This window comes from Anabrus simplex, chromosome 2, assembly GCF_040414725.1.
Source record: "Anabrus simplex isolate iqAnaSimp1 chromosome 2, ASM4041472v1, whole genome shotgun sequence".
Taxonomy (NCBI): Eukaryota; Metazoa; Arthropoda; class Insecta; order Orthoptera; family Tettigoniidae; genus Anabrus; species Anabrus simplex.
In genome coordinates this window covers 13,175,710-13,189,435 of record NC_090266.1, presented here as the reverse complement: position 1 = coordinate 13,189,435, position 13,726 = coordinate 13,175,710, and the positions used below count along the sequence as shown (strand labels likewise).

General features: G+C 39.1%; 1 protein-coding gene and 1 long non-coding RNA gene across 3 annotated transcripts in view; one reads left to right on the top strand and one right to left on the bottom strand.

Annotated features, from left to right (window-relative positions):
* endos (alpha-endosulfine) overlaps positions 1–13,347 on the bottom strand; it is a 201,502-nt gene extending 188,155 nt beyond the window's left edge. Inside the window, exon 1 of one of the 2 annotated variants that reach the window (XM_067140303.2) lies at positions 13,141–13,347. The gene's annotated coding sequence lies outside the window, so the exon portion shown is untranslated. Of the gene's footprint in view, positions 1–13,117 lie in introns of both variants that reach the window. The other variant, XM_067140302.2, reaches the window with a different exon arrangement.
* On the top strand, positions 252–2,008 carry LOC136864956 (uncharacterized). The gene is made up of 4 exons (XR_011017870.1): positions 252–396; positions 538–745; positions 950–1,301; positions 1,459–2,008. It is a non-coding gene; the product is annotated as an uncharacterized lncRNA (long non-coding RNA).
* Positions 13,348–13,726: the final 379 nt, after the last annotated feature.

Genomic DNA, 13,726 nt, shown 5'->3' with positions numbered 1-13,726 from the left:
TTGGATTTGCTGGTTTTTCGTGGGAACATTTAGAGGGTGCTCGTATTTCTACTGCAATGTTTGAAAATAATTTCATAGTCCACAATGCTTTATTTTCGTTCATTCAATGTATTTTTTCTTACTTATGCGTACCTACCAATTTATTTTCAGATCAAATTCGAAGGGTTTTCAATTTTTCCAACATAAAGCCACAAGTAGGCACTCAGCAAAAGTTGAAAAAAAAAAAAGGAAATCGAAGAAACAATAATTTGTAGGGCGTTCTTAAGCGCCAACATACACCTCTACAAGGTCGAACATGCTGAGATTATAGCTCTCTTCTTCAAGGACTTTGCAGCAAGAGAGTTGCCTCATGAGTCAACCCTACGTAAAAATTACGTTTCTATAGAGTATGAAAAGGTATGAATTCATGCACAATTGCCGTATTCCACATTGTCGTTTAAACAATTTAGAAGTAATTTTAACATGTCCTGATGAAGGTAATCTCTCGATAATACCTTCATTCCATGAAGAATATTCATTCAGGTACGTTTTCACCAGGTTCTACACACAATCAGCGACGACATCGGGAGCCAGCCAATTTGGTTATCTATCGGCGAGACCACAGAGAGTTGTGGAAGGTACATGGCCAATGTTTTTGTTGGAAAACTCAGCCCCAGTGAACCGGGGAAGTGCCACCTAATTCAGTGCAAGGAGCTAGATGTGACAAACCATGGTACCATTGTGCGAACAGTGCAAGCAACTCTGCGTAAGTATATTTTTGTTAATTTATTTTTCGAGCGTTTTTCCAAAGAAGAATAAGTACAGTCTGGCTATAATTTCAATGCATTCAACGTATACTCAGTGAAGACTCTGATAGTTCAGATAGTGAAATATCTCTTACAGTCTTACGACATGTCAGAATCCCATTAACTGAATGGTTCACCCTTCATTTTATGCATTCCTGTTTCAGGCTTGCTGTGGCCAACCTTTTCAAATGAGGAGGTAAACAAAGTACTCGCATTGGTGACTGACGCTGCTCCCTACATGATTAAGGCTGGGAAGAGCCTCAAGCTTCTCTACCCAAAGATGTTACATGTTACTTGTCTTGCCCATGCAATGCACAGAGTTGCTGAGCGAAAAATCGTCCAGCGTTAACAGCGTCATTTCTTCAGTGAAGAAAATTTTCGTCAAGGCTCCATCTCGCGTCCGTGCCTTCAACACGATCCATCCAGAGCTCCCTTTACCTCCCAAGCCCATATTCATGCGATGGAGAACTTGGATTTTGGCTGTTTTGTATTACGCTGAAAATCATAGGGCAAGAGGCAAGACTATCTGAAATGTTTAAAATCTTCTCATTTTCGAGATTTTCTCTATCATTCTTTTCATACCTTTTATGTTTACTCCATCAAACAGCGCCTAATTTTGTAATTTTCTCAATTATTCTCCTCGGCTAATGTTTTTCAATTATATTTTTTCCAGGTGATCAATACGTTTGATGAGGCGGACAGCAAGTACATCGCAAAAGCTAAGACTGCTTTTACAATGAAGGGCTTGATGCCATCCTTGACTTTCGTAAAAGCCTACATGAGCGTCATTCCTGAGGCCATCCTAAATTTGGAATCGCAGGGGATGGAGATGGTTGAAGTGATCGCTACAATACAAGGACTCATCCAAGAAGCCGACTCGTGGCCTGGAGAGACTGGGAAAACCGTGAAACAAAAGTTGGAGTTCGTGCTGGCTCGAAATCCCGGTTGGAGTGCAGCGTTGGACTTGAAGAGGATGCTGCGTGGCGAGTCTGCACCATCAGAGGATTTTCCGAACTACTCTGCACAAGAAGCAGCATCACTGAAGTATTTACCTCTCGTGTCAGTTGACGTCGAAGGATCGTTCTCATCATTGAAACTTTTATTGACTGATTTAAGAAAATCATTCAAAACTGAAAACATTGAAAAAATTCTTGTAGTACAGACCAATGCAGAGCTACTTCACTGACTCACCTAATTCTGAACATTGTGTAAATTAACTTTTAAACTGTAACTTTTATAAGAAAACTTCTCATACATATACTTGAAACTTGAATGAGAGTATATCGCAGTGTATCATACAAACAATTAGAAAATAAAGCTTCTATATTAAGATTTGTTATTGGCTTTTTCGTTTCACTTTCCTTTCTATAGTTTTTAACTGTGCTTTTTCAAGCATATTCTGCATATATAACTGCATATAATGTGTTTTTCGAGCATATCTATGGAGCATATAGTGGGTTTTCGAGCATATCTATCGAGCATATAACACATGGTTTTCGAGCATATCTGGTTATTTTTTTAATATTTTGTCATTTAAGGCATGCCAGTCATCTGAAGAAAGTTTGTGAGTGTTACTTACATTTTTCTTATCGTGAAACAGAAATTTACATCACAATTTTAGATAGAAGATTTCTCAATTCGACAGTTTTTTTTTGTTATTGCAAGAGACTATCCTCATTTTTCCGTAATGGAAGTCTGTTAAAGGAGAACAATAAAACTTTGATTTCCACCTTTTCAATACATTAAAAGCAGTTTTTTGTTATCCTGTATACATTTTTGCGTATCCCACTTTTTCATGGAAAGATAAAGCTCACATAGGTATAGATGGATACGGAAAAATTATCTGGCGCGGAAGTTCTACACATATTTTATATTCTTTTTCTTCAATTGCATTTTTTAGGTATTTCTTCATTTCGTATCAACTCCAATGAGCTTAGGAACGAATATTTGATATATAAATGACAACTGACCATAAAGCAACACATAACCTCTCATTACCCACAACACTCGTTGACACATCATTAGTTCCCAGACCTTTAATTTCATCCTGAGTTATCCTTTATATATAACCATCAATATGACTGATACTACTTGTGACAGTCATAAAGACCAGGAAATTCCTTGTCAGTATTGTGGTAAACAGTACAAAGGACTTAAAATTCATATCATCAAAGCCCATCCAGAAGAATATTGTGAATCACTTGTAAATACGACCTCTTTGACTCTTACACCTGACCCAAATGTAGGGTTAGAAGATGTCGACTCATCTTTATCATCGCCCCATTTACAAGAACCGGATAAACGCAGAGACTTAAATAATCCAGATGAAGGGGAAATGAGGAGAGGAATTTCTGTACACTTAAGGTGCGCACATCCCGATCACAGCGTGACATCAAGAATGCACATCGTTTCTTGCGCAACCGAAGAACATTCGATATTAACACCTAACGAACGACGAAACTGGAAACGCAAATTTGTACGAAAACAAAAACAATACACGAGAGCCTCGGGAAGTTAAATGTCAATGCTGTAGTCAGTATTTTCATGGTGAGAGGGGCGTATCCATCCATATTAGTCCCTCTCATCCAGACCGACACTGCAAAAGACTGCTTCAGAATCACACAGCCAAAGTATCTCAAACAGATACAACTGTCCAGTACCTAGCGAAGATCCCAATCCTAGCAACGACGGGGGTATATCAGATAATTCATCTCTAAAGTACAAACAAGAAATTTGCGTTTGGAAATCAAAATTTGAACAATTCAACGACAATCATGGCTATAATAAATTGGTTCACGATTTCACATCATTCCTCTTCACATCGATTAACCTCCTGCCTGGCCCCAAACACCCAGCAATCAAATTTTATGAGGATAGGAAGAAACGCCATCTAGCTCTTAACAAAAAACACCACAGTCGCTCGTCAAATGCACAGCATGCAGACAAACATGCCCGCGAAAAAAGGCGAAACAAATGTAACTACGAACTGACCCAATACCAGGTCTACAATCAGAGACGGAAGGCAGTGAGGCGGGTGTTGGAAAACAAGTCCAAGGTGTGTAGAATCGACCTTGGAAACATCCATAGCTCCTTTTCCGATACATTTTCCCGTCAAAATTTACACGAAAGGGAAACTTACCCTCCAAAAATCACTGAAGCGGAGCGTGTGGAAATTAATGAAACATTCGTGCCCACCGTGTCGAAGGAGGAAATTACTGCTGCCGTCCATCATATCACAGTGGATACTGCACCGGGCCCAGATCGCGTTTTGATGAGAGCCCTGAAAGATGACGTACAGGCTATCATCGCAAAAATAGCAACCAGAATGCTACAAACTGGCAAAATTCCCAAATGTCCGCGGAAAGCACGAAGAATTTTGCTATATGAGAAAGGCGATCCGAAGGCCGTGTCAAAGTGGCGACCCATCACTATCGGTTCAGCCATTAGGAGAGTAATAGAAAGAAGATTACTTGACAGTCGCCTATGTGAGTACATCCACTATGATGAACATCAGCGAGAATTCTGTTCAACTCCAGGAACCATTATAAATACTTCCATTCTCGGCGCATTGTTAAAATCTGCTAAACAGATGAAAGAAGACATCACGGTTATTTTCTAGGACATTCGAAAGGCATTTGACAATATCGGTCACAGCCACCTTCTACAAACTCTACAGTCTGAAGGAATACCTTCAAAACTCAGGGACATCATTTCCAACCTTCAGACCGGGAACGTCACTCAAGTAAAACTCTTTCACGATTAAAATTATTGTGTCCACCTATTCAATACAAATCCAATTCGAGTAACACCTCTCAAGCATCAACACGGACGCACAATTTGAATCTCACTCCCCCTTCCCCTCCACGCTCCACCCCTCCATTACAGTATCAATACTACACTAGGAGTAGCAAGCTTAGTCGTTCAGACACAACCAGAACAAATGGTCCCAGCTAACGTCGACGAGACAAGTAAGTTCATCCACTTTCATGGGATAAACACTTTCACTCTACTATTATCATATTGGGCTCTACATTCATCATTCTAATTCCCTTTTTTTCCTCTTATCCCATTACAGACAACTCATATTCCTCCCAAGGTTGAACAATGCACCAATGGGAAAGTTAATCAACAAGAATGACTTAATATTCCAAATTCTTATCCGACGAGCACTAATGAATGATATCAACAATATGTTTCCAACATACGTGCTTCAACCTTACAACATAACCATGCTTCTTTCTAAAGGATTATTCAAATAGATTCAAACCCAACATGATCGACTTTAACCAAGGTAATACCAATATAAATGGTCCGTTATTGGACATTATAAATTTTCCAGCTAACTCATTCTTGGTTGCCAGCGTTTCGCCCTCATGTGTTAGGCTGGGCTCATCAGTTGGTACCTAGCAAACCTACCAATACGCTGGCTAGTGCATACTGTGGAGGCCACTGCGTAGGCTAACTGGAGCTACCGGCAGTGCCAATGCACTAAGAGACTTTGTCTCATTATCAAAAATTGATGCCTGCTTGGCCATCAGATGACATAGATGTTGTGACACGCGAACACGGTTTCGGTGGCACGCCACTTGAACATTATAATATAATAATACAATACGTCTTGACTACAGACAATACATATCTTATAGTGTTTCACGTGTAAGAAATAAATATCGAAAATCTAAATACTAGTTCCATTCGGACGTGCAATATGGCAACACTGCTACACTGATAGGTCCGGAAGTGAAGTGAGATAGTGTCGTTTTCTGATGGTTTTTAATACGGACATCGTAAACAGGTTTTCGGTGCCGAAAAGAACAGAAACTTAACACAGGTATTTTTCAAGAATTCGGAGTGATAAAAAGATGTGTTGCCTGTGTTCGAAAACAATCGTATCCCCCACATTTAATGTAAAGCGCAATTTCGAGACTGGTCATTCAAGTGTTTGTTTCATTTCAAATTAAGAAAGAAGAGAGTTCGTTTCACAAAATATGGCACATTACACAAAACAAACTAGTTCTTTTGTATTATCTGTAGGGCCAAGGAATATTATCGGTGCGCCTGTTTCTTTCTGTCTCCCTGCATAGCACAGCATGCATGGGAAACCGATTTCTGACGGTGAGTTGTTGAAAGAAAGTCTCTTATTGACGTCCGACACATTATTTAAAAACTTCCCTAACAACAACTAGTAATTAACAGAATAAAAGGAATGCTAGCCAGCTGAACTGCTGTCAAGGGTAGAATAATAAAAATGAGTGAAGAAGTTTCGGAGCAGTTGAAACCTAATTTCGATAACTCCCACATATATGCGGTATGTTTTGATGAACGCATGAATGTGACCTTACAAACAAGGATAGCTGGTTTTTTTAGTTTCCTTATGGAAATGTGATGAGGGAGAAATTAGTTTAATTGTTGAGGATACAAACTACAACAAAGAAAGATAATGAAGCTAATGGAGAAAGTGAAGTCCATTGGCAATATTAGTACTTTTGATTTTTATATCTAATAACTATTATTTTTACAATTTGCTTTACGTTGCACCGACACAGACATGTCTTGTGGCGACGAAGGGATAAGCCTAGGTGTGGGAAGGAAGCGGCCGTGACCATAATTGAGATACAGCCCCACGGAACATGCAATCAAATGTATTTACAAGATATGTGTATAATAAATAAATAAATGAATAAGTAAATGAATGAATAAATAACATATTATGAAACATAATCGGGAATTTAGAAAGGAAGTCGCAAGGGGGAGAGGAGGAGTTTTAGATTGTAGACATCCCTTAATGGAAAACAACAAGTGGCACAGTCAACAGATGAGAATAATAAACCAGACTTAAAATGGCACACTAGTTGGAAAAGGTTCGCCATCCCTGCCATAGGGAATCCGAAATATTTGTCCTGAATGAGTAAATTTATAATACCAATATAAATGGTCCGTTACTGGACATTATAAATTTTCCAGCTAACTCATTCTTGGTTGCAAGCGTTTCGCCCTCGTGTGCTAGGGTCCAATAACGGACCATTTATATTGGTATTATAAATTTACTCATTCAGGACAAATATTTCGGATTCCCTATGGGAATCAACATCTATGTCATTTAACCAAGGTTCCGGTTTTGTAACAATTCTTACGACTTAGGTGACCATAACTGTTGAAGAAACCCCCAACTCATGCAGTGATAAATCTCTAGTCAATACAATTGGAGAAACCCCAATTCACGCTGTGATCAATCCAATCTACATTTTGGAAGTCTAATCATTATAAAATAAATTAATTCATTGTTCATAAATTCTGGCAAAGTTAATGTACATATTGTAAACTATGTAAAAAGCATAAGACCATTGATTTAGTACTAAGTTAAGTTTACTATTAAGTTCCATTATTTTTAGTTTTAATTCTTGACCTTAAGATTAGTATTAGGCTGAAAATGCCCATAACCAGGGCGAAACATGTCTTGGACATAAAAGATATTTGTATTGAATAGGTGGACACAATAATTTTAATCTTGAAAGAGTTACTTATTGTATCTTCAATACGGAACAAAATGAGATTAATTACTTGTAACGTCATTCAAATCGAAACGCAGAAGGGTAGAACAAAACCTATCCTCATAAAGAGAGGAGTGATGCAGGGATCTCCATTTTCACCAGCCCTCTATAACCTAGCCGTAGATCTTAGACGAGCTAAGCGAAGATAGTCTCTTGTGGCATTACGGGGCATCTCTGTCACCCGAACTACCATCCATAACCGTAATGGGCTTTGCCGACGACACAGTCATCATTGGGAAGAACAAAGAAGCCGCCTTAGATCTTACTTGACTAGCCCGCAAGAGGTTAGAGGAAATTGGTCTTGATATCAATCCACAGAAGGGCACAGGGGTATGTGTAATCCGAGGTGAGTTGAAGCAAGGGTTGCTATTCGTGGAGGAAGACTGTAGCATTAACTTAATTGGAGACGGCGAACAAATTCGTTACTTTGAACTACCTTCTTCCAACTTCTAACATCGTCACCACTGCTTAAGGAAGACTAAAATCTCTTAGTACTAAATTCCTTAATCTGTCCCACCCTGATATACCCTATCCTGACATGCAGTTTCAAGCAAATCGCACAGAAATTTTTATCCGATAGCGATAAAATGATTAAAAGTGCAACAAAGGAGATATTGCAGTTGCCAACGGATACCCCAGATGGCATGCTGTACACCGAAAAGAAATACAAAGGACTCGCTCTGTTTAAAACCTCGTGGGAAGTTTACCTACAATGCATTAATGCCTGCAATATCTTGCTGAAGACTAAACATCCACTTGGTGTCGCTTCGAGGGATTCTCACGCGGAGAGTCGGGAATGTATAGAACGCCTAAAACTAACAAACGCTGATACCCAGAAAATAACCGCCAAGAACGGCCTGTATGATACTAAGAAGATCCGTCAAGAGCTATGAGAACGTGAATTCACTTCCTGGTGTTCACTGCCGCAAAAAGGACTCGGAATACAACTTTACAAAGAGTATACACAAGCAAACTTTTGGGTGCGAGATCATACCGGACTGTCTTGTAACGAGTGGAGAGAGGCTATAAAGATGACTGCTAATGTTTCTGCGGTGCGCTCGGTGCCATGCAGATCCCTGGACAACAACCTCTGTCGGCATTGCCACGGAGAGAAAGAAACTCTTGGTCATGTCCTGGGATTCTGCACACGCGGGGAGCTCCTAAGGAACACGCGACACCACCAGATCAGATCCTTCATTGCCGAAGAACTGAGAAAGAAGGGATTCAATGTACATGAGGAGGTACATTGACTGGCCTTAAATGGTAGTTCGCAGAGAATTGACATCATAGCCTTTAAGGACAACAGCTCCCAAGGATTCATATTAGATCCGACTGTCAGGCTCGAGCACCACAGCTGTCACACAGAGGAGGTTAATGTAGAAAAGATTAACAAATACAAACCCATTATCCCTTACTACAAATCTAAATACCATCTTCAGGAAATCGAAATAATAGGGATAATGGTCGGAAATCACAGTACTATACCTCGTCACTTCGTCGCCAAATGGAAGCGCTTCCAACTCCCAATGAAGCTCATCCCCGAAATCGCGACCCTCGTCCTCCGAGGCTCCATCAAGATCCTGAGACACCACCTCTACAGCTAATTTTTAATTTTCTTTAATTAATAGATATGTACAGAAAATTTTATATGTTTTACCTTGTTCTTAGCGGCAGCCTGTAAATACAGGTGGTCTTTCCAAAATAAATGGAAATTATATAAAACATCTCAATGGACAAAGATGCTCCATGAATTCAGGGAATTTGCTACAGATAAGAATATCTTAACTCACATTCCACACACTTAGTCTCCTGTGGGAATCAATCAGCGCAAAAGAGTCAATAAAAATAAGGTCTTAAAAAATACTCTAATTCAATTCCTTACTTTCATTTCATCAAAATAATTGACTTACATATACTCTCACATACATAAAAATACATTTTACAATGAAGAAGCAGCGGCACTCTCTCCCTTCTCCAACGTACATAAAGCGCACATATTCCCTTCCCCTCTCCAAGAAACAAAGTTATTACCTACAGAATTTATCCTCAGCTCCACTACTTAGATACCAAGACCAGAGATAAAGATCTGGCATCAGTCCAAACTCACTAGCTGAAGGTAACAGACAACAGCATCTAAGATAAGAAAACTTTATACACTGGGGCTACTATCAAAACTCTCCATTCAACAATATCACTCCTTCATGCAAACAGTAATCCAATAAGGCCCGGTTTCATCAACGTGGGTTAAATATTCTCTAACCCTGGGTTTGTTAACTTAGGGTTAATATTTTAACTCATTCTTACAAGTCACGCGTTTCAACAAGCTATTTCGGCAGAGGGTTAACTAACACCGCGTTAACCTTCGCAGGAAACAGCTGTCCTAATAATCAAGGAGGCAGTGACTAAAAATCAGAGATCATGAACACACTTCTTGCGTGGTTCTTTTGTTTATTTCTTGCGCTGTATTTCGTTTTCTTCCTCAGGTCCATGGTAGATATTATTCTTTTGTGATCTTGAACGAAAAATGGAAGAAGTGCAGAAGAAAAATAGTGGCACGAATTTTTCTGCTTTAGAAAAATCATTACTTATTGAATTAGCCACCGAGTACCGAAGTATTATAGAATGCAAGAAGATTGACGGTATACAATTAAAAGAAAAGGAGGATACATGGAAAAGAATAACAGGGGAATTCAATAATATTGCCCACGTTACAGTGCGATCTACGAAACAACTAAAACAGTTCTATAAAAATTTTAGCTTCTCTGTGCCAAGAGTTGTTTTAAAAGTTGGCACACCTTCACAGCAATAATACACACGGACGTAAATATACAGTTTAATTTCAAAGTGCATTTCTGTATAACCACTACGTAATACACAGTATAATGTTCATAAGTGTTGTACTATTGAAGTGGTGGTGTGCAGTTGCATTCCTATATGCCACTGCAGTGCTGTCGTTATCAATGTGAAGAATGATGTCATTCTCAATTCCAACATTCCTGTTCCTTCTCCTTCCTGTGAGATACTGACGCAGAGTCAAGTCCTGTGGGGGGAAGTTAATCTCGGGTCTCCACAGTAATATTGTGTAATACCGCTGTTGCTACTATTACGGTCAATGTAGTTTCTTTTAGTTCGCAAGCCCAAGTTTGTTTCGATCAGCTGTGTATTCTAACCTCTCGCGAACTTCATCGACAAATTTTCTGACGACAGTTTTTTAAGTCTATCTCTTCAGAAATTATTCCTCCGATAGATTTTCAAAGTCTTTCCTTCTTATTATAGGCCTATTTCTGTTAGGAACACCGTTTAACAAATCTAAATAAAGCAACTTTTCATCAAATGCATGATTTACTGTGGCCATATTGCTTTTAACCTCGAATAAACAGTTTAACCCAGGTGAAAGGCGGGGTTAACTTAACTCCGGTCTTAACCTAGAGTTAAAAATAACCCTCCTTGATGAAACGGAATGAACAGTCAAACTCAGAGTTAAAACTGTGTAACTCGGGGTTAAGGTTTAACCCACGTTGATGAAACCGGCCCTAAGTATTTCAGATATGGTACTATATCCCATAGCCTTTAATGTATCCCGGCTGCCTGTCTAGCTTTTGAATTTTTAATCTTTTCATGAATCTCTATTATCATAGGTAAATTTCAGTAATTCACCCGTATTAGTCACATCCTATCTGCACATTATCCTTATATCCAAATCACCTTTACATATTGCTGACTGAATATTTCTGCCTTCTGGATGTCCTCTCATACACACTCCCCTTGTTCATTCACGATCTCTGGGATGACCTTCCTGGAACCTGTTTCTGCCTTAAAAGTATCTATACATATCCTTTTGTCGCTCCCTAAAATTCATATGGCTGCCAATTATGTTTACCAACATATTATCCTTATGATATAGATGTTGATTCCCATAGGGAATCTGAAATATTTGTTCCGAATGAGTAAATTTATAATACCAATATAAATGGTCCGTTATTGGACATTATAAATTTTCCAGCTAACTCATTCCTGGTTGCCAGCGTTTCGCCCTCGTGTGCTAGGCTGGGCTCATCAGTTGGTACCTAGCACACCTACCAAGACGCTGGCTAGTGCATACCGTGGAGGCCACTGCGTAGGCTAATTGTAGCCACCGGCAGTGCCAATGCACTATGAGACACTTTGTCCCATTATCAAAAATTGATGCCTGCCTGGCCATCAGATGATATTGGCACTGCCGGTGGCTACAATTAGCCTACGCAGTGGCCTCCACGGTATGCACTAGCCAGCGTCTTGGTAGGTGTGCTAGGTACCAACTGATGAGCCCAGCCTAGCACACGAGGGCGAAACGCTGGCAACCAGGAATGAGTTAGCTGGAAAATTTATAATGTCCAATAACGGACCATTTATATTGGTATTATATTATCCTTAACCGATTTTTTTCACGAAATACAATTTCCCAGTTTCTTCAATCTCCCCTTACTCCTAATCTGCACATCCTTCTTAATCTCTTTATTTCCCTGTTAAGCCTGATATTGTGATGTATAAAACACAAACCGTATGACAAATTAAGTCGTGTCAAGTCAAGACTATCTATTTTACAGGCAAAAGAGACGGGCTCCAGACTTCACAGATGGAACTCTTAACCTATATAGAATCTTGCGAAGTAACCCGATATGTAAATGTCAAGAAGTCAATAATAATTACGTTAACAGAAACAGAATTATGACACTTGAAACAGTCATGCAATTTCATTCAAACGTAAAGCAAATAAGACACAAGACCTCTCATATTAACAACTTCCCTCCCAACACTTGGCGACATTATTTATGTTTTCTTATATATATCAATGATATGTGTAAAGAAGTGGAATCAGAGATAAGGCTTTTTGCAGATTATGTTATTCTGTACAGAGTAATAAATAAGTTACAAGATTGTGAGCAACTGCAAAATGACCTCGATAATGTTGTGGGGTGGACAGTAGGCAATGGTATGATGATAAACGGGGATAAAAGTCAGGTTGTCAGTTTCACAAATAGGAAAAGTCCTCTCAGTTTTAATTACTGTGTTGATAGGGTGAAAGTTCCCTTTGGGGATCATTGTAAATACCTAGGTATAAATATAAGGAAAGATCTTCATTGGGGTAATTACATAAATATGATTGTAAATAAAGGGTACAGATCTCTGCACATGGTTATAAGAGTATTTAGGGGTTGTAGTAAGAATGTAAAGGAGAGAACATATTTGTCTCGGGTGAGACCTCAACTTGAGTATGGTTCCAGTGTATGGGACCCTTACCAGGATTACTTGATTCAGGAACTGGAAAAAATCTAAAGAAAAGCAGCTTGATTTGTTCTGGGCGATTTCCGACAAAAGAGTAGCGTTACAAAAATGTTGCAAAGTTTGGACTGGGAAGACTTGGGAGAAAGAAGACGAGCTGCTCGACTAAGTGGTATGTTCCGATCTGTCAGTGGAGAGATGGCGTGGGAGGACATCAGTAGACGAATAAGTTTGGATGGTGTCTTTAAAAGTAAGAAAGATCACAATATGAAGATAAAGTTGGAATTCAAGAGGACAAATTGGGGCAAATATTCGTTTATAGGAAGGGGAGTTAGGGATTGGAATAACTTACTAAGGGAGATGTTCAATAAATTTCCAATTTCTTTGCAATCATTTAAGAAAAGGCTAGGAAAACAACAGATAGGTAATCTGCCACCTGGGCGACTGCCCTAAATACAGATCAGTAGTACACAAATTCCAAATTGTGGAGAAAATATACGAAGTTCCAAGAATACGTACGTTGACTAAATACAGCAACTTACAAGAGTCTACTGAAAATTTTCACCCGAAATCAGCTGCTATCACAAACACGAAAGAATTCACTCCGGCTTGAATAACGAATACAAAGATTAACAGGAACCCGCCAGTGCACAGAATATTTAAACAAATACATGAAACATATTATGAGACAAATGATTAATCGAACTAGGATGGTAGCCAATCAGATTTATAGGCCAACGATGCTACCAACAAAATGACAAAATATTACCGTCATGAATGACTACGTTATAGGGATGTACTGAAACACTACCGATGGATGTCTGACGTGTAGTACCCGGTATGCGCTTTTCGAACGTCATTTGTTTCTATGTGTTTTTAATGGAAGTTACCTAGTTAAATGCTGAAGTTAAAGATTTAATATATCATTACGACAACGAAGACGACATGAAAATTGTGATGCCTGACTATTGCTGTGTCCCAATGTCCCAAAATCAAGGTCGACCGTATTCATACCATCAATTTCCTAAGCAAGATGCTTTCCGTAAAAAGTGGTTGCATGCGATTCGTAGGCAAGACCTACGAAATAAAAATATGACTCCAGACTTTGGTCTGCTCGAAGCATTTTAC